At 36.9% G+C, this 22,924-nt stretch overlaps 2 non-coding genes across 2 annotated transcripts; both read right to left on the reverse strand.

Moving 5' to 3' along the window:
- Positions 1–325: 325 nt before the first annotated feature.
- On the reverse strand, positions 326–397 carry TRNAD-GUC (transfer RNA aspartic acid (anticodon GUC)). The gene has a single exon. It is a non-coding gene; the product is annotated as a tRNA-Asp (tRNA).
- Positions 398–610: 213 nt separating this feature from the next.
- TRNAD-GUC (transfer RNA aspartic acid (anticodon GUC)) lies at positions 611–682 on the reverse strand. Its single transcript has one exon. It is a non-coding gene; the product is annotated as a tRNA-Asp (tRNA).
- Positions 683–22,924: the final 22,242 nt, after the last annotated feature.

The following is a 22,924-nucleotide window of genomic DNA, read 5'->3' on the forward strand; positions in this document are numbered from 1 at the left end:
AATTTCAGGCAGTTATTCTCTGAGATACTTCAAACAAAAAAGGTTTGATAAATTTTGCTGATTTTAACTTAGTTATCGAGATATAAATTGCTTTATACGAAATATTTACAGCGTGTCTTGGGAAACCCACCAATTGGATTCCCAATATGCTCAGTTAATTTAAGATAACAGTGTATTATGATAATACTGTGAACTATTAAAAGTATTTTACTTTTGCCCTTTAAATGTGAAGAAATTTCATCCGAACAAATCTAACTTTTGCAAATCAAGATTTCAGGTATAACTCCCTGTAAAGTTGATTTGAATAATTTCGAGGGAAAAATTGTTCCGGAGCCGGGTACCGAACCCGGGACCTTTGGTTTGACGTACCAACGCTCTACCACTGAGCTACCCGGGAACTCTAACCGACACCGATCCAATTTTTCCCTCTATATCCACAGACCTCAAAGTGGGCTGACAACCGTCAAGCAACCAACTTCGAGTGCACACTAACTCCGTGTGACTTTAATTGTGGTTTTCTGTTAACGAACAGTGACGTGTATTATGCAAATCAAGATTCCAGGTATAACTCCCTGTAAAGTTGATTTGAATAATTTCGAGGGAAAAATTGTTCCAGAGTCGGGTATCGAACCCGGGACCTTTGGTTTGACGTACCAACGCTCTACCACTGAGCTACCCGGGAACTCTAACCTACACCGATCCAATTTTTCCCTCTATATCCACAGACCTCAAAGTGGACTGACAACCGTCAAGCAACCAACTTCGAGTGCACACTAACTCCGTGTGACTTTAATTGTGGTTTTCTGTTAACGAACAGTGACGTGTATTATGCAAATCAAGATTTCAGGTATAACTCCCTGTAAAGTTGATTTGAATAATTTGAAAAATTTTCCCTCAAAATTATTCAAATCTAACTTTTCTTTCTGCAAAGGAATTTTACAATGTTACATATACATAATAGCTACATACACAGTGTTCTTCGAAATGGCAAGTCTTTCACTGCAAACCCAGCATTTTTCAACCTTTCCTATTTTCTGCCTTCCTCTTAGTCTCAGGATATGATCCATATAAATGTCTCATCTGATATTTTCTTCTGCCCCGAACTCTTCTTCCGTTTACCATTCCTTCCAGTGCATCCTTCAGTATGCAGGTTTTTTTCTCAGTCAGTGACTCAATCCCAATTTCTTTTCCTCTTCCTGATCAATTTCAGCATCATTCTTTCTTCACCCACTCTTTCCAACACAGCTTCATTCCTTATTCTGTCTGTCCATTTCACACGTTCCATTCTTCTCCATATCCATAGTTCAAATACTTCTATTGGCTTCTCTTCACTTCGTCGTAATGTCCATGTTTCTGCCCCATACAATGCCACACTCCACACAAAGCACTTCACTAATCTCTTCCTTAGTTATTTTCCCAGAGGTTTCGAAGAAGATGCTTCCTTTACCATTGCTATCCTCCTTTTCACTTCCTGGCAACAGCTCATGTTACTTGTAGAACACCCCAAGTATTTGAAGCTGTCCACTTGCTCTACTGCCTCATTTAGTATTTGCACGTTTACCTCATTTTTCTTTCGACAACCATTGTCTTCGTCTTGTTTGAATTTATCTCAATGCATTGTTCGCATCAAATTTCTGCATATTTAAGGGACAAAACTAAAATTCTTTTAATCATTTATTATCGTAATACAGGTATGCTCAAAATTGTAAAAGCCCCGATTACACGGATGATGCTGCACTGCATAACACACACAGTGTACGGACTGGGCTCCGCAACTACTTTGCAGCACCGCCCGTAGCATAGTTCTTACACTTTTACAAATACGAATAATAAACTGAATTTGAAAAAGGAAAGAGTATACACTGCAATATTCAGTTATTACATTATTTATTATATTTAATATCCCTTAGTTAAGATATAATAGTATCATAGATAATATCATTTTCATATTCCACCATATAGTCTACTTTGCTGTCTATTCAGCATCTGCATTCTTTTCTGCAAGTAATTGGGAATCCATTTCCAACGCATTTACTGCAATGCGCTAAAGATGCTCATCTGTTAATCGGGATCTCTGTTTGGATTTAGTAACCTTCATTCTCGAAAATAATTGTTCGCACACATATGTCGAGGCGAAGGTAGCTAACATAGTGGCAACGGATAAGCTCATCTTGTAATATTTAGTTTTGTTCTTTTTTTAAATAATTCTATGCTTGTCAAGTCATATTCTCTGCATTTAGTTCTGAATTCTACGTTACTTTGTAGATCAATTAACTCATCCTGGAACTGCACTCTTACGGATTGTACTAAGTTTACTATGAAAAGATTAACAAAAAGATTAATATCACTTTCCATACGTCTAAAATCACTAAATCTATGTTCCGTGAATTCACATTTGAACTGTTGCAGTACAGAGACATAATTAACTATATTTTGTTCAGACACCATACATCTCTTTACAAGTTCACCATCCGTGAAGGGTTTTACTGCCTTAGCTAATTCCCAACATACTACATAGGTTAACTTGCTCCAAAACATAGACTCTGAATTCTTCGACTCTCTTCATGTTTGGCCTTTCATGAAGTGCTTTCAGTTCTTGAAGCTGTAGTGCACGTTGCACCCCTGAAAAATTATTTTATCAAAATATCTATTTCTGCTGGAATAAAATCACCACAATTACAATAATAATAATAATAATAATAATAATAATAATAATAATAATAATAATAATATTGGTATATGAAAATAGGCTATATTACAGAAAACAGCCTCTCTGTCACTTCGGCATGTTCTGGGTAGCAGAGCCTATAATGTAGTTTTATGTTGCTCAGTAGTATTCCTGACAGTACCTTACAATATAGTAATCACTTTCCGTTTTCACCGAAATTACAACAAAAATAGTCTTCCTCCCACACTGTACGGAATGATCGTTTGCTTACAGGAGGTTTTGACTGTGTCATTGTCCTGCACTGTTCGTGCGTTTACTAAGTACTTGAACTGCCTTCTGCAGCCATCCGTCGAGCTTCGAACGGGGAACAGCACGCTCTACATTCGAAGATTGTGATTAAAGAACGTAATCGGGAGTCAGAGAATGAGCATACCTGTCGTAATACTTTGCTCTCTTAAATTTACTGAGAATATCGGGAATTAAACCAATGCTCTATCTTCAAAAGGAAGTAAAAATTATAAAAGTTGTATTAAACTTTTTAGTTTGAAATAACTTAAAGAAGAACCCTGAAATTAATTATATTACTTGCGGATCATTCTGTACAGACTTACCAATTTTGTAGCCCTCCTACGAACTGAACTTACATAATAGCCCTACCTAGACCCAAAATCTCGGTCTTCCATGGTATAAGCTACGCATCGTTATGGAATCATTGAATACCCTGTAAAACTTAACGTACTGTATAATCTCAGTTGAGAAAGTTGGCAAATTATTACGAGCTCTAAAACCATTCTTCTTCTTCTTCTTCTTCTTCTTCTTCTTCTTCTTCTTCTTCTACGTTCACAGTTTACATTGTAGATCTGTTCTGGTTTCACTGGTAGTGACTTACATCTCTTATCATTATTATCAACTTTCAAAGTTTAATCCCGTTGGCCCTTTCCTGTGGAAATTTTGAACCAAGTAGAAAGGCTCTTTGCTTTTATGGTCAGCACTGCACAAGGTATAAAATCACAAGATCGCCGCTTCAGTCTGTAGTCCATCAGATTTAGTCGCTGTTCTTATTCATAGTGTATGAAAATGATTTTAAAGTGTGATCATTTGGAGGAGGGTTTAGCGTTTCCCTGTACCATATGATTTAATATTGCTCCCCTTTCAAATGTGACGTACGGCTATAATTTGTGAGTGATTCTTCACGCGTGTACTTCATGTTGTGCGTACGTGATTTGCAACTTTTAAACACTGTACGTTATTTTTCTGCCTATTACGCACACCCTCTTAACTTGAAAGCCTTTGCCTCTTTCCAAACAACCAAAGGCCCCTCAGGACCCCTGTGGAGAGTTTTCATTGTTCTCTGTTTTCTACTGTAACTACTTTTGTGTATATATGAACATGCAGTCACCTTCCAGAGTTCTGGGTCTCTAGCCACGATTGACGGCTAATGCAATTATATCTTGAAATGGAGATGCAGCCTCCAGTGGCGTAGCATGAAATTTTGAGTAGGGGAAGCTAACTCAAGTTGTCTTTCATGCAATATGAGAAAACGTATTACAAAAATACAGTCTTAAAATAAATAGTAGTCAATTTCAAGTCAGCAGTGGAAGATTGGTTGGAACATCGTAAGTAACACCAATAAGGCATGACCTCAAATGATACGTAGTAAAATATGATTTCACGGTTTACACATATCTCTTAACAAATAGACACGTATACGTATAACATTAGCTCACTTCCTGTCATACTTAGAGAAATCACAATATTAGTATCATTACGTAAGTATGCGTCTGTCTTTTGGTTGTGTCCTTCATTGACAGCAAGGGAGTCGGTCATTTGTTTTTTAAATCACACTTTTGTTCGTAAGTCAGTTTTGATAATACAATTGTCGTAAAAAAATTCAAGTAAATTAGTGTTAGGAACTGTTATTTCGCTCATTATTTATCATATTAGCCACAATGCACACTAACACTTCAACTGAACACAACTGACGAAAAGGGATTACGCGGAAACTACTTATTTTAAATGTTAAAGCTAGCTTCTTTGCGAGCCTTGCGACTAGGGTAGTTTAGGAAGGGATGGAAAATCTGCGGGGTGGATTACACAGAAGAAACCGGTCTGCTTGGAAGCTGGTGTGTGCAGGCTTCTTGTTTACTGCTGCATCACAAATCATCCTGAGCTGCCGCATCACAATATTTAATGCGTAAATATAAATTCTATTAAAATTAATAAATAATTTTCTTCATAAACTGCAGGTTTATTATGAAATTATTATTAACTGGGGAAGCTAAGCTTTTTAGCTTACATTGACGCTACGCCACTGGCAGCCTCCAACTTCATGGACCCCCCCGTCCATTAATACAGTTGCCGACTTTGCTACAGGGGAAGGAATGAGCTTCTCGTTTCAGTCATCTATCCTTTCCGTCATTTTAAAATGCCATTTCTTGTTTTACATTATTTTAAGAGAAAAGTATCAGTACCGTTATGGTGAAAGATTTAATTCATTTTATTTTACTTTAAATCGTTTAATTTACGACACTTTATCAACTGCTATGATTATCTAGCGTCTGGATGAGATGAAAGTGATAATGCCACAGAATAAGTCCAAGGTCCGGTGCCGAAAGTTAACCAGCACTTGCTCTGAATAGGTTGAGGGAACACCCCGGATCAAACATCTTCCAGTTAACTTGTACCAACCAGGATTTTAACCCGGGCCCGCTCTTTTCCACGGTTAGGCATGCTAATAGTTACTCCACAGCGGTGGATGATTTGATTCTCACATAGGGTAATACCGAATACTACTGACTGACTCTCACATAGGATAACACCGCATACTACTGACTGAATCTCACATAGGGTAATACCGCATACTACTGACCGACTCTCACATAGGGTAATACCGCATACAACTGACTGACTCTCACATAGGGTAATACCACATACTACTGACTGAATCTCACATAGGGTAATACCGCATACTACTGACTGACTCTCACATAGGGTAATACCGCATACTACTTACTGACTCTCACATAGTGTAATACCGCATACTACTGACTCACACATAGGGTAATACCGCATACTACTGACTGACTCTCACATAGGGTAATACCGCATGCTACTGACTGACTCTCACATAGGGTAATACAGTATGCTACTGACTGACTCTCACAAAGGGTAATACCGCATGCTACTGACTGACTCTCACATAGGGTAATACCGCATACTACTGACTGACTCTCACACAGGGTAATACCGCATACTACTGACTGACTCTCACATTTTTTTTTATTTTATTGGGTTATTTTACGACACTGTATCAACATCTAGGTTATTTAGCATCTGAATGAAATGAAGGTGATAATGCCGGTGAAATGAGTCCGAGGTCCAGCACCGAAAGTTACCCAGCATTTGCTCGTATTGGGTTGAGGGAGAACCCCGGAAAAAACCTCAACCAGGTAACCTGACTCTCACATAGGGTAATACCGCATACTACTGACTGACTCTCACATAGGGTAATACGGCATACTAGTGACTGACTCTCACATAGCGTAATACCGCATACTACTTACTGACTCTCACATAGGGTAATACCGCATACTACAAACTGACTCTCACATAGGGTAATACCGCATACTACTTACTGACTCTCACATAGGGTAATACCGCATATTACTGACTGACTCTCACAAAGGGTAATACCGCATACTACTGACTGACTCTCAGGAAGGGTAATACCGCAAACTACTACTGACTGACTCACATAGGGTAATACCGCACAATAATGACTGACTCTCACAAAGGGTAATACCGCATACTACTTACTGACTCTCACATAGGGTAATACCGCATATTACTGACTGACTCTCACATAGGGTAATACCGCATATTACTGACTGACTCTCACATAGCGTAATATCGCATACTACTTACGGACTCTCACATAGGGTAATACCGCATACTACAAACTGACTCTCACATAGGGTAATACCGATAATACTACTGACTGACTCTCACAAAGGGTAATACCGCATACAACTTACTGACTCACACAAAGGGTAATACCGCATACTACTGACTGACTCTCACATAGGGTAATACCGTATACTACTGACTGACTTCTACAAAGGGTAATACCGCGTACTACTGACTGACTCTCACATAGGGTAATACCGCATACTACTGACTGACTTCTACAAAGGGTAATACCGCATACTACTGCAGATTCGTACGCCAAAGCTCCGGTATTAAATTCGTATTTTCGCTATCGGCGTAGCTCAGATGGTAGCGTGTTACCCTGTTTTTCCGGAATTGCGCTTGCTCGTGGGTTCGATTCCCCTAAGACTGATAGCCTGGCTGGGTTTTTTCGAGGTTTTCCTTAACCGTAAAGCGATTGCTAAGTAAACTATGGCGAATCCTCGTTCTCATCTCGCCAAATATCATCTCACTATCACCAATCTCATAGACACTAAATAACATAGCAGTTCATACAGCGTGTGTTAAATAACCAATTAAAATGTTTCCAATATTAATTGAAGTATTCTTAAATTAAAGTCAAAAGTTTAAAATTTCTCTCCTGTAAAATTATGAAAACTGCATATACGAGTATAATGTTTTGCCATCCTACTCTAAATATATTCTATATGCTAGTTCAGGATTATTATCTAATTATATTTTCTATCATATGTAGCTCTAAATTTTGTAGCTCGCTAGTTTCGAAGTTTAAGTGCGTTTATGTGTTTCAACTTAGTAGCAATCCCACTTACAATTTGTCATAATCCATTATTATTAAGTATTGAACTATATCTTTCGTAGCGTCCTGACGTAAGCATTTAGCGTCAGGGATTGAACTCTGAACAGCCAGAATGTAGTACCCGAAAATTTCTCTAACTTGATTGGGAACGAAAATGCGCTGCCTGATATCAATACTAGAAGCTGTACTACCACTACTACTGCTGATAGAAGGATTCATGATGGAAGGTGACGGATAGTATTTTACAATGAAGTATAACAATAGAGCCTATTACTACTACTACTCCTACTCACTTATTGCTACAGTATCTCTCGCCACTGAACTCTCTGCTGCCTGAAGGCAAGGGCTGCCGAACTTCGAAATCTTTCAAATCAAACCTATAAAAATTATCTTATGATGACTTGCCAAACTAACTTACTGTTATGACAAGTGTTGTATTGCATGTTTCCACGTATTTACTACATTTTTTATACTCTAGTGTTATTTAATTTATTTTATTTGTTTTCGTTTCAACATATTTTCCGATAATGTTGTGTCTATCATGTGACAACTTGAGCTGCTTGCAATCATAATTTTCCTTTCTGTGTGTACCTAATAAGTATTGTGTTCATTGTATGCTTTGTACTTCACTATTTTGTTATTATTATTGTTATTATTATTATTACTATTATTACTATTATTATTATTATTATTATTATTATTACACTGATGTTAACGTTGCTGCTAACGCGTTATCCCAGATTATGAACAAAGCTATTTCTCTTGCTGTTCCTGTAACTTTCATAAACAAATCGCGCTATCCTAAATGGTTTTCAAATAGCTTGCGTATACTTATTAAGAAAAAGAACAAAGCACACAGAAATTTTAAGAAATTCAAAACCGATCACCATTATCAAATTTTTTCCAATTACAGAAAACAAGTTAAAGCTATGATTAAATCTTATAAATTTAAATGGTTACAATCCATTGATGAAAATTTGAAGAATGAACCTAAGAAATTTTGGAAATACGAAGAATCTTTTCGTAAATCCAATAATTATCCCACCGAATTATTAATAAATGGGATTCACATTACTGATCAAAAAGAAATTGCTAATGCATTTGCTAATCAATTTAAATCGATTCAAAAACAGCCTAATTCTAATCTCTGTTTGTTGGATTATAATTCTACTGACTTCTTATCCTTACCTAAAATTACAGTTGATGACGTTTCATTAGCCATAAAAAAGCTTAAACCTAATAAATCCAAGGACACTGATGGCATTCCTAATTTTATTATTAAGGGATGTTCTAATGTTCTAATATTAACTTTTATATTTAATTTAAGTTTATTAACCGGTACATACCCTATGCTTTGGAAAGAAGCATCCATTATTCCTTTCTTTAAGAATGGTAAAAAAAATGTTGTTTCCAATTATAGACCTATTTCAATATTGAACAATTTCTCAAAATTTAAAAAAAAAAAAATCCACAAACATGTTTCATTTTATGTTAAGAATAAAATTAATTCAGCCCAACACGGTTTTACTAAAGGTAAATCAACAACTACAAACTTAGTATCCTACCTTAATCCTGTTATGCCTGTTGTTGAAACTCAAGGTCAAATTGACTCAATTTATATCGACTTTAGCAAAGCGTTTGATGTTGTACCTCACAATATTTTGATAAATAAATTAAAAATCTTTGGTTTCTCTTCTAACTACGTGAGCCGGTTTGAGAACTATTTAACTAATAGACAATGTTGTGTTCGTCTAGGTGATTCTCTCTCGGACCCATTTAATTGTTTATGTGGAGTTCCCCAAGGATCTACATTGGGCCCTCTATTATTTTTATTATTTACTGATGATATATGTAAAAGAAAAAGTTCAAACTACCTGTTATTTGCTGATGATCTCAAAATCTTTCGCTCAATAAATAGTTCTGCCGATTGCCAAACTCTTCAAAATGATATTAACTCTATTGAACTTTGGTCTGACAATAATGGAGTGAAAATTAATGAAACAAAAACTTTTGTCATTTCGCACTCTCGAAAAACTACTTCCATAAAATTTAATTATTCTCTTAATAACGTCTGTATTATTAGGAAAAATTCTATTAAAGATCTTGGTGTACTACTCGATTCTAAATTATACTTTCACGATCATGTTCAATATATTTATAATCATTCAATAAGAATGCTTGGTTTAATAAGATCTATAACTTATTCTTTTTCTACTCCAGAGTCACTATTAATTCTATACTCTACTTTGGTTCGATCTAAACTTGAATATGCATCTGTAGTCTGGAATTCCATTACTTCAGCCGATTCGGTTAAATTGGAAAATATTCAGAGAAAATTTATTTCCTTGTGTGCTTTTCAATATATACCCAATTCCTCTGACTTTAACTATGAGATTACCTGTAAATATTTTAACTGTTGTAGCCTTTATGCTAGACGTCTAAATCTTGATTATCAATTTTTTTGCAAAGTTATCAAGGGTGATATTGATTGTCAGTCTATCATAAACAATATCAGCCTTCGTATTCCTACAAAAGGTTTAAGATTTCAAAAAAAAATTTATAACAGAAATTCAAAATCGCTTTCTCCAGTCTGTAGATGCATAAAATATGCCAATTTGCATGGGCACAATTTAGATCCTTTCAAGGTTTAGTTTCGTTTTGATTATTAGTTTTTACTGTTCTTGTTCTCAATTTTATTTATGTATGTTTTTGTTTATTTAAGATAGTATTTATTTTGTTTTGCACCTTTGTATCTTCTGTTTGTCTATTGTGCTGAACTATATTTGGCCTCTGGCTGTTGTTCAGCACACAAATATAAATAAATAAATAAATATTATTATTATTATTATTATTATTGTCGACCTGGTTGGCGAGTTGGTATAGCGCTGGCCTTCTATGCCCAAGGTTGCGGGTTCGATCCCGGGTCAGGTCGATGGCATTTCAGTGTGCTTAAATGCGACAGGCTCATGTCAGTAGATTTACTGGCTTGTAAAAGAACTCCTGCGGGACAAAATTCCGGCACATCCGGCGACGCTGATATAACCTCTGCAGTTGCGAGCGTCGTTAAATAAAACATAACATTTAACATTTATTATTATTATTATTATTATTATTATTAACAGAGAACGGTCATCATTTCCGCGGTTTGTATTTGGGAGGTCCAGTTTTCGATTATAGAGGCAGTTTATCTTGACTTGGGTTTTTCGTGATTTCCCAAGAACCTCCAGACGAATTCTGGGATTTTTATCAATTTAATATGCCACGAAGCGACACTTTCGCAAACCAGATTGGTTAATCATAGCTTCTCATCTTCTCGTTCTATCAACTACCGCGATAGACCTGCCGTCTATAGTTGTTATTATTATTTATTATTATTATTATTATTATTATTATTATTATTATTGGCCTTGTGCTTTTGTTTTTGCACGTTAATAATCTAAATAAATAAATTATTATTATTATTATTAGTAGTAGTAGTAGTAGTAGTAGTAGTAGTAGTAGTAATACTGTATTATTAGTCTAATAATAATAATAATAATAATAATAATAATAATAATAATATATAGCTTTTGGAGATGTGCCCTCATTTCGTACGAGGTGAACTACTGTACAGTATTGTGTAGAAAGTCTAAAGACACTGTTATTGTTATTACATTTCTTATTATTATTATTATTATTATTATTATTATTAGTAGTAGTAGTAGTAGTAGTAATAGTAGTAGTGTAGTAGGTAATAATAGTGATAATAATAGTGATAATAATAATAATAATAATAATAATGGTTTATTTAACCTGGCACATTTAAGGCCATACGGCCTTCTGTAACACTCAACTAGGAGTAAAACTGCGATATAAAGACACTAAAAATTTACAAAATACAGTACACACACAAAAAATACATAATGCATAATGCAATGTAAACAAGTCAGTACAAATGAGACATAATGTATAACATATAAAAAGAAAGGAAACGGCATAACAAAATGTTAACAGTAAGCCAAAATAAATGGGACATAAATGTTTAAAAATGAGGCAATAATAATAATAATAATAACAATAATAATAATAATAATAATAATAATAATAAATAATAACTATAGACGGCAGGTCTATCGCGGTACTTGATAGAACGAGAAGATGAGAAGTTATGATTAACCAATCTGGTTTGCGAAAGTGTCTGGTCGTGGCATATTAAATTGATAAAAATCCCAGAATTCGTCTGGAGGTTCTTGGAAATCACGAAAAACCCAAGTCAAGATAAACTGCCTATATAATCGAAAACTGGACCTCCCAAATACAAAACGCGGAAATGATGACCGTTCTCTGTTAATAATAATAATAATAATAATAATAATAATAATAATAATAATAATAATAATAATAATAGTGATAATTTGTTGAGGTTGTTTTTATAAGATTGTTGATATTTCGCCAATGGCACACCACGCCACTGGTGTAAATTGTGGTTAATAAAAATGTTAGACATCATGCAACATGTAATGAAAGGAAACAAGTAAACGTACATGTTACGAGTAGACAAGATGGTCGCTCTCCATTCCCGTTATTTCCCACCGTGTCATAATATGTTCAATCAGTTTCCACTGACCCTTTGAAGGCGTGACTTCGAGCAGACTGTGCAGCAGACAGTCGTCATGGCTGAAGTGGGCTGAGAGGAAGGGGATAACATCCACATAATTATTCATGACTTATTTAAAGGCATTTCGCATGTTTTAAATGTGAGCGGCTAGACACACTGTCTGTTGTAGCATTTTCAACGGACAGATTATTGTAACATTACGATATGTAAGTTTTAACTGTAATTGTAATTTTAAATTTTAATTGTGAGGACACTACAAAATGCAGGATGTCTACATTGAAATGTTCGAAATTCATCAAGCTATCAGAATTTAATTGGAAACTCAACACAACTTGATTCACACACATCAGTCCTATGACTCATAAAGTTTTAATTAAAAGGTAGGCCTATATGGACTTTAGAGTGTATACCTACATATTTTGTTTTCGTAGAATATCCAGGCTGTATTGCCTCCGGAAAGTGTCCGGCCATCTTCCACAACGGTGCACTATAACCTCGAAAGTTCCACACTTTAATAGTGTAAACTGTGTCTTTCTGTAGCCATTAAAAGAAATCTAAGGATGTATTATCACTACAAAAGGTTGGAAAGCAATTTAACGATGGCTGTGGTGGTCAGGAAACTGAAGTCTGCGGTCAAGCATGTCATTGCCATTAAGCGAGCACAGAGAGTCTTAAAACATGACGTAATGGATTTATGTATGTCAGAATAGTTTTGCGTATTTCTATTGCTTATTTTCTTAGAACACGGAACAAAAGTTTCATTGCACACATCCGGTATTGTAAAATAAATACTTTCTTTATAGGCTACTTCTAAACAGATACTAAAGGAAATCTGGGATTGGGTACAAAGTGCTGAGATAGACCTATCGAGAGGAACGAATAAAATTGAATCGGTCACTTTGAAATGGGCACATGTCTACTTTTCTTTCAAAGTGTTCTTTTTTCTCATATTTATATAGTTTAAATGTAGACTCGTTGATCTACTCCATAGGTTTATATCTACCGAGTACGGGATGTAGAAGATTGTAAATTCCTTTCGAGAAGGGCACATAGGCCTGTCTCACAGTATGTCCTTTTCTAGGTAAAATTAATTTCAGTACGATTGCACATCACCTGAATGTCTAAATGAACTAACAGCCTCCCAGAAAAACTCGCTTTCTCTAAACCGACTAGACTTACTCCGTCTTTACCGACACTGATTGACAACGCAAAACTTACAAATAATATTTAGATGAACAACATAAGTTAATTGACCCAGTATAGCCTACGGGTGATGAACTTATCAGTTTCTACCATGACATTGTGAACAAATGACCAAAAACAATGAAAGAAGCAGCATTCTAATCCTCTTCCACAGAAGCTATTTGAAATTCTTGTTTTTTATTTTCAATGTACAAAACAGTCACTAACTATAATCTATTCATTATAATGGTTATGAGTAGACTTCGTGGAATTGCCACGAGAATCGTAAGGTTTACTACGCACGCAGTATAGACTGTATGAGAAGGGGGCGTGCAAAGGATTGAGTATGCCTCTGATGTAAACACTGAGCAGTATACTGCGGTTACAATAAAACCTGTATCCTGCATTGAAGAAATATAGTGCATGATCTTTGAAGTAGGAAATGTCTAAACATGTAAATACACAATTATTTTACAGTGAGATATATTAACTCTTAAAATTTAATGTAAGATTACTCACATCATTCTTGAATATGTGCATTGCAGTGAAGAGTTACGTACATTTTGAGCGATTGCAAAGTAATCTCCTTCGATGGTCACTTAAACAGTTTTTATATTGGGAAATGTACGTTCAACATCACACGATGTAATACGTGCATATGTGAAGAACGGAAAGTTACTACTTTTTAGTACACAAACTTCAGACGTCTTGTCATGACCTGATAGTACATCATTTATAATACGAAGGTTGTGAATAGGCAGAATTTTTAGCAATAATGTTTCTCAACTCACATTTTTCTGAAATTAGTGAATTTTTATTTTGGATAATGGTTTGTGAAACTTTATCCACTATATTAAGGGCTTCTGAGAGTTGTAGTTTAGACGATTCTAACAGAATGAAGCTTTTGGACACGGTTTTAAAATTATAATCAATGAACAGAATATCTTCCAATAGCTAATATGTTTTCGCGGGATATCAGCCGAGTTAAGATTTTGGAATGCTCCAAGCTTTCGACTGCTATCTCTGCAGCCATCTTCAGGGAAGTGATGTCCGAACAGAAAGTCGAAAGGTTATATAGATGTGGCTGTCTCAGGTGAAACGGGATTGGTTGGCGGATCGGCCAATCCGGGGCCGGGAATTGTCATCGCTCGTAAGCTCCGCCCCTCCCGGGATTACTGCGTGAAGTTTGGCGGGCGGCGAGCCCTGTTCCGCCGGTTGGAATCGGTTGCCGTCCTCGGTCCGTGATCTTCATGACCTTGATTGTAAGAGGGCCTGAGTTGGTCTAAGGCCGGTGTCCATGCCTGACTGAGCTGGAGTCCACTGTCTCTGTTAAAGTTGTTTTTCTCCAGCTTGATCTCTATGGCCTCCTTGATTGTACGATCCCAGTAGTGGCTTGATTTGTTAATGACCTTGGTGTGGTCAAACAGTATTTTATGCTCCTTTTCTATGCTGTGTTGCGCCACTGCAGATTTTTCCGGGTAATACAGCCTCAGGTTCCTCTTATGTTCTTTGATTCTGTCTTCTATTGTGCGGCCAGTCTGCCCTATGTATACTTCGCCACACTCGCATTACAAGATTCCATGCGAGGTGATTCGACTCATTACCCATCTCCCCCGAGTCGCCTCGAGAAGAAAGTTCCATGATGAACTAGAGTTGCCAACCATAGACGAGTTCATTGCTCGACTGGCTAGGAACCTGTATGCGGAAGCTCGTGCTAACCCCAACCCGCTCATATCTGGCCTCGGCCAGTATGATCCTAGGTTACGGCGTAGACACCAGACAGGTCCATTAGCTATACTATTGAGACAGGAGGACAGGGAGGCTGGCGCTACTCCCAGGTTTTGGTAGCTACGACTCAACTCCATGAGACTCCTTGGATAGTGCAACCGCTGTAAAATGACCTTGTCTTAACTGGGCTAAACAAAATCCCTCCATAACCTTATCTACTTTTGTTGATCGATGGAAATCTAATAGAGCCAATTGGCTAGTATATATCCATCGATTCATAGAGTCATTCAACCTAAGAGCCAACTGGCTAGTCTCTGATATTGAGACAACTCATCCTGCCTAAGGTTTTTCCGTGGTTTTCCTAAGGCGCTAAGACAAATGTCGGGATGAGCCCTAAAAGAAATGGGCCACGGACCTGCTCTCATATCCCCATGAATCCCCCTAATTAACAATCACATCTCTCCCCCCTCTTCGCAATTGAGCCATCATATAGCCAAATGGCTGGTCTCGAAATTGAGACAAATCAACAAGGCTCATGACCTCCAACATAATAGCCAAATTGGCTAGTCTCTTATATGAGACAACTCATCCTGCCTAAGGTATTCCGTGGTTTTCCTCAGGCGTAAGACAAATGTCGGGATGAGCCCTATAAGAAATGGGCCACGGACCTATATGCCCTTCCCCATATATATTCCACCTTTCTTATAAATTATGTATGCCCTATTTCAGATAATATTAATAGTATATTAAACATACGAGGTCACTCAATAAGTCGCAAATTGAAAGGACAGGGACCTCTCAAATTGCAGTTTAGATTTCACGGCGCTTCTTCCGACGGCCTTCACCTGCTTTGTCATCGAACAACAGATGACGGCGTCTTGCCATCCAAACGCCACACACCAGCCAACTCCTCCTCGCCCCGTTCCGTGATCAATTGATCAGTCTCACCCCCCCCTCGCGTATGTGATACCTAAGAGGTTACGTCCAATTTCGGCTTCCCCTTCAAAATTTTCTAGAGCTCCTTCAGGGGAGCAGCGTAACCCGGAGTGAGACTAGTGGCCAACAGGCTTGGAGCTCACATATTTAGTTTTGTACAGCCCCCAACCCCTTGCAAGGACGCGTTTTGCGTACCTTTTAAATTTTCCTCCCAATTCTCCTTCGATTTTTCGATTTTCGTTCGGACATCACTTCCCTGAAGATGGCTGCAGAGATAGCAGTCGAAAGCTTGGAGCATTCCAAAATCTTAACTCGGCTGATATCCCGCGAAAACATATTAGCGAACCAACGCCGAGAAAGCCTCAAATCATACTTCCAATAGCTGTTCAGAAGGCAATGATTTTATAGCTGCAACAGCGGAACTGTCTTTCCTATCCAATGCATCAATTACCTCCTTTATTTTGCTGTAATGTTCTGCATAATAATTAACAGCATCGAACCAAGTTCCCCAACGGGTCAAGACTGGCTGCGGGGGTAAGGGTATTCCAGGGGCAATTATTTAGAACAGCAACACTCTCATTGTAATATGTTTGATTGAATTCTTGTCTACACTGAACAAATGTTAAGCTTTGACTATTCCAACCACAGTAATTAATACAAAACAAGTGCTTACATAGGTATACATTAGCTGTAGCTGCTCTATCTATTTGGACCGGTCACAACTCTTAACATGAACTGCTTATACTAGGGCGACCGGGCGGTCGCTCACCTCCTCTATACTACCGTACATCGGCAACCTGATTGCATGCTGCGTGGGCAATTCAACGAAGTCTAGTTATGAGGTTAGAGAACGTATTTCTTGCAGTGATAATATGAAATTTAATGAAACAAACATTACTGACTTTCTTATCAAAACAAATTATGCACATTGTATAAGACTTTATGTAATTCTATGCTTTCTAAATCCTATAGGATTATTGAAGAGAAATGTTATAATGCTAAAATAGTGTGATTTAAAACAAAATTAAACAGACAGGAATGAAAATGTTGTGCTTGATTTCTAAAAAAAATTCATTTCATTTGAAAAAAGGACACATCTCCAGAAAACAAAACTTGATTTTCTTGCCCTTCAGATATGGAAACTGAAATTAGTTCTATGTGACTGAAAGTCCCTTTACTGGTTATAGGTAACGCCAAAATGCAACTTTGATAGTTTCTATTTTTTTTCAGTTTTTTTTTTGTCTCTCTTCTAGATTATAATTTGCATTTATAGATATGAACCGTTTTCCAAATCAACGTTTCAATTAATGCATTAGAAAAGATTTCAAATATTTAAAATATAAGAAAAAACACACAAATAAATATAAGAATAGTTCACGACTTACATCGAACACTATATGAAACAAAGTGGAATAGTTACTAAAGATTTTAAGATATCTCTAAACGCATGAAATATTTCTCAATGAGATTTCTACCAACATCCAACTCAAATGGTTGGTCGAATTTTACACTGCTTTTACATATCTATTGAAATATTACGTTCGTTAGCTAGCAGCTGCAAATGTTGTGAACTCCAGCACCATTTCAAGCAATATCTCCTTCCTAAAGATACTAGTCACGTCTGTCTTCGTGTCCATTAAGCGATGCTATTACTCCACGTTCACACATATCACTTGACCAGCGAGTTTCGTAACACTAGATAATAAAGTCCATACATACATACATACATACATACGTTCACACCTGTGGAGTAACGGTTAGCGCGTCTGGCCGCGAAACTAGGTGGCCCGGGTTCGATTCCCGGTCGGGGCAAGTTACCTAGTTGAGGTTTTTTTCCGGGGTTTTCCCTCAATTGAATATGAGCAAATGCTGGGTAACTTTCGGTGCTGGACCCCGGACTCATTTCACCGGCATTATCTCCTTCATCTCATTCAGACGCTAAATAACTTAAGATGTTGATAAAGTGTCGTAAAATAACCTACTTAAAAATACATACATACATACATACATACATAGGCATCATTTGGAGATTCCCTCCTCCTGAGTTGAAAAATGTAAAAGATTATTGGTTGTGTTGTACTACTAAAGACAAAGAAAAAAACAAATGCGAGAACTGTTTATAATTCTAATATTAAAATATTTCACATTTATAAACGCTTAAAAATAAAAGACGAGGTAATTAATTACGCTATTGTAAATAAAAGTACAAATTTATTGTTGATTGAAATTAAAATTTCTTTATTAATAAAATTGTGTTTTGGCTACTTCTTCTTCTACCTATGTACGCGTATGTTGTAGAGGTTGATGAAAGCATGCCCAGCCTTTTTATCCTGCGCTTTGTCTTCATTCGATTTCAGTATATTTTGTTTACTTTCAATCATCTTTATAATGGAAGTTTGCTGGTGATTAGCGAACATCACTCTAGCACGGCGGAGGGGCTGCCTCCTAACTGCCACATGTAGCAGGCAGCTTAGATGATCCGCACAATCTTTTATTTCATTATTACAGGGAAAGACGAGACCTCTCCCAGATGCCCCGTCCTTCCTCATCCTGAGTTGGGATCGGTCATGGCGGAGTTCTTATTTGTTCGCACCCGTGATATTAGCAGCAAATGCATGTAAATTACGTATTGCACGAGTAGAAATAAAAGTTATAACTAGCCTGCTTGTATAAACTGAAAATTTGTGTAAATTTGGCCAGAAAATAAATAAATGATATTTGATAGCCGTCCCACCCAGGGTTTAATAATAGGCCTCCTAATCTATTCTAAATGAATATTTATATTTTATTTTATTTTTTCTTTAATAGAAACCCTAGTTAGGTAGGCTATCACTGAAAAATGTATTGGATATGTAACAAACAATTTAGGCTACGAGACAAATTATATTTTATAAAGAATATAAGTGATGATTAATTATGCTAATCGATGACTTCAGTGCAGTGGAGGATATCATGTCCAGGGTGTTGTCAGGAACTTTTAATTTTCGGAAGACTTCTAAGGACTCTCATGGGATTGTGCATCTAGCCCCAATCATAATTCCTATAACGTCCCATGTCTTGATGTTATATTTGGTCCCCAAATCGCTGGAACATGGCAGATAAATTGCCCGTTTTTCTTTGCAGACTTCTCTAGGTTGTTCCTCGCTGTTCTCAAAACGGACTGTGGGATCGAGAATGAGTCCACAATGTTTTTCCTGTCCATAATAATGATATCTGCTCTTCGAGTTGAACCGTCAGCAGAAAGGCGCCCAATTTACTCGTACGCCTCATACTTATCAGCCCGGCGAAGTTCATTGGCAATCATGGAGCGAATTTTATTATGAGAGTCAATTCTCAGTAATTCTCCCTTCCGGCAAAGCCCAGTACATGGGCTAAGGTTTCTTGCTCATCGCATCTTCTGCAATCGGTAGTACCAAGGCTTCTGCCTGGGAGAGTTCTGACTGGAATAACGTTGCAGCTCATTTTGATCACTTCAGTCCATTGGCTGCAGGAGAGACCCTTCTTGTTGGAAATCCATGCATAAACATCTAATGATATCAGCCCTATTGATCACTTGGAATAGTAACAAATAATTAATTAAGTTATGGAAAAAAAATTATTAACTTTAAAACATATGTTCAGTGCATCTGAGAGCATGCTTTAAATTATTTTTATGGCGAAGTTTGTCCCAGCTGTCAAGTTTACATCAGTTTATGTTATGGAAAGCAGTTCATTTCAGAGGAAATAGGGAGGGAGTGCACCATGCGATATATCCTAATAAAGTCTTCCGTCCCAAATATTTTGTCCCCCCAAGCAAAAACTGAAATGACGCCCCTGCATATATACATAGGCCTACACGGCCGAAGATAGTGTATTTTAAAGAGCGACAAAATTCTTAGTATGGCATCCTACAGGAAGGAAGTAAAGTTCGAAGACCAGTGGTACGTAAAGGATCCTGTCCCTACTAGAGGGCTGTAAGCAACATTTGTTGGCCATTTCTCACTCACGTTGAAATCTGATTATGATTAACGTCTGCAGTTGAAGGCTCCATAAAATGAAATACTACTACTACTCTAATATTACTGCTACCATTACTATTACAGCTGTACTACTATTGTTATTAATACTACTACTACAGCCACCACCACCACCACTACTACTACACCACTATCACTACTACAGTTTGAGGATTCTGTCGGAAGGTTGCAAGCCTTCCTCATAGGAAGTAACTTATTATTCTTTAAACTTTCAATACATTTTTACAATTCCATTTGACATAGTTAACTTTGTAATAGATTTTAATGATTTTATAGTGGGAAAGATTTTCCTTTATTGTTGATGGGAGATATTAGATAATTGTGGAGGTTCAAAGATGATTTTGGCTGCAATGTAGTAGTGGGAGTGAAAAGGAAAAGGATGCGAGATCTCAAGTTATTGATTTCCAAGTCTGGCATCATACAACGCCATGTTTTCATGATGAAGTGCTTGTAAAGTGGAGAGAGGCAGACTAGCGGACCATGTCAACCCCTCGGTTATTTTTTTCACCTCCTGAGAAAATAAACAAAGAGGACGTATTTTGTAGGGGTAACCGTTTTTTGGACAGGTCTAGTCTGACATGGGAGGCAGGTCTCGGTAGCTTGAAGATAAGAAATTGATCGCTAGTGACGGCGACAGGTAGAAGATTGAAGGAAGTGAGTGAATTAATTATAAAAACTTACTGAAGACTAATTAGAGGAATGAGTAAATAATTTATGAATTATTGAACTATTAAAGATCGACCAATGGATAAAAGATACACATATACAGTATATACCAGTATATGTATAATATATGTACTATGTATATATAATATACAATATATATAATATATAATTATTATTAGATTGTCTCAATAGATTTTCCTGTAACTGTCCTCCGGTCAATTCATACGAATACAATCGCCTCCGTTTGTTTTAGACACAATGTAAACTGGTTGACATGGCAACAAACTGTGACCTTAGAAACACCGAAACTTGCTGACAAGTCACTGCTGCCTGCTCTTTTAGTTTGGTGGAAATGAATAGTTCCATTCTCTTGAATAGGTGGCCTTCGTGAGCGAGGTTTATTTTCCAATCTAGTTCTCATCACTGAATCGTTTAAACAGATCAATCTGATGCCATCCTACTACTGAACAACCCTTAGCCTTCACTTCACATCAATTTTCAATAGGCCCTAAGCATTTAACTGCATTTTAGCATTTCCAAAAGAAACTGAGAAAGGCTGGAATCGCGATTGTGTCGTCGAACATTTCGAATGGTAACTGTAGGTGGTAACTAATAACCATTATATGGTATGCGCCACAACAAACAGCACTGATACTGCTCATGTACTATCACATCCATGCTGAAGTTTGTTTATCTGAACTCATTGTTGTACTATTGATACATAATATAGTGAAGATTTGCTAAAATTGTTCTCACAACTGAGGAAAAGTGTTCATTGTATTATTTCCGTTCATACGGGCTAGGACACGCAAATTGCCCTAGTTTGAATTAAGTTTCAGATGAGTTTCGTGTTCAATTTCACGAGTAACGCGGTTTTGTTACAAGCTGTTGATAAGTTTCGCCGTACAGGAAGCGTCCTCACAAGTCGGCCTGTTGCTGTGACAAATAATGCTAACCATGGGCGGCTGCTGACCAGGTGTTACAGTCTTCGGCAAACAGCCTTGTAAATTCAATCAGTACACCGTCCAGAAGTAGAATGTTTAAGAGACTTGGTGGATATGTATATCGAATCCAGATGGGACGGGTTTGAGTGATATTGATCTTCGTGCCCAAACTGTGTACTGTGCTTCAATGTCAGCTATGATAAACGAGAATCCCACAGTAAAGAGTATTGTCATAATGGCAAGCATTTTAAACATGTTTCTTATAGATAGAGTTACAGAAAAAATGAGCCATCTTCATGCCTTCATGTTTATCATTATACTAGCCGTACCCGTGTGCTCCGCTGCACCCGTTAGAAATAAATGTAAAGTAATTACATAATTAAAATAGAACGTGTTTGATAGAAGGATAAATCGTTTAATATGTTACTTAATTTAAATTGTATTTAAATAATTAAAATGCGATCATTTTGGTGCAGAGACCACTCATTTGGTGCAATGATAATTCCTTTAACATGTTTCTTAATTGTTATTACATGAAAATAATTATAATATGATCATGTGATTCAGAGAACATCCGGTTTTTGGTGCAAGGATAATTCGTTTAACATTTTCTAAATTGGTCTTGAATGCATCTCCAAATTAATAGAGTGGATTGTGTACGAAGACAATTATTATGCTAACCTTACTGTGCATCTTTCTTTTTTTGTATGTTAAGTCTATTTTATTCACGCCTTAACATCTGTGGCCATGTCGCGTGTTTAGAATATATTGGTATATCAGTAGGCCGTTTTTACTCTTGTTGAGTTCCTGTTTCCATTGTGTTTTGTAGATGGCTTGATTAATGTTTTCGGTATTGGTAATTGAGGCGGTGATGAATCAAGGCATGTATCTTTCCAATCCGGCATTTGCCTTTATGACTAAGGGAAATCATTAAAAACCCCAGTCAGATTGGTCGGCCACGGGGTTTGAACCCGGAACCTCCCGAATGCCAGTCTCAAACGCTACCGTCTGAGCCAACTCGCTCGGTTTTATATCATTGTTTATGCAAATAAAAAAATGAGGTACCCTACATAAATATTATTTTAAGAAACACAGGAAACGAATATGGGTAAATTATGAACGCAGGAACACCATTTCATGATATATTTTAAAATAACTCAGCTCCAGTGAGCTCTATGGTAAAATACTTATTTATTATGGGCTGTATGGTCCAGTAAAAATACTCATCTTTACGACAAAACTCGCTATTCATAGACATTTCGCAGCACGCGCTACGAGCGTACTAAGCTAGCCCCGGCTATCGACTGGTTACTTGGACAGAATTCAAATCATATCCTATCGCTAACACTGGTTTATGAATACGAAAAACGCTGATCATCCACCGGAAATCCGCGCTAAAAATGTCTATGAATACGGCCCTTAACTATTATGTTCTGTGAACAA

The sequence above is a fragment of the Periplaneta americana genome, chromosome 12 (assembly GCF_040183065.1).
Source record: "Periplaneta americana isolate PAMFEO1 chromosome 12, P.americana_PAMFEO1_priV1, whole genome shotgun sequence".
Taxonomy (NCBI): Eukaryota; Metazoa; Arthropoda; class Insecta; order Blattodea; family Blattidae; genus Periplaneta; species Periplaneta americana.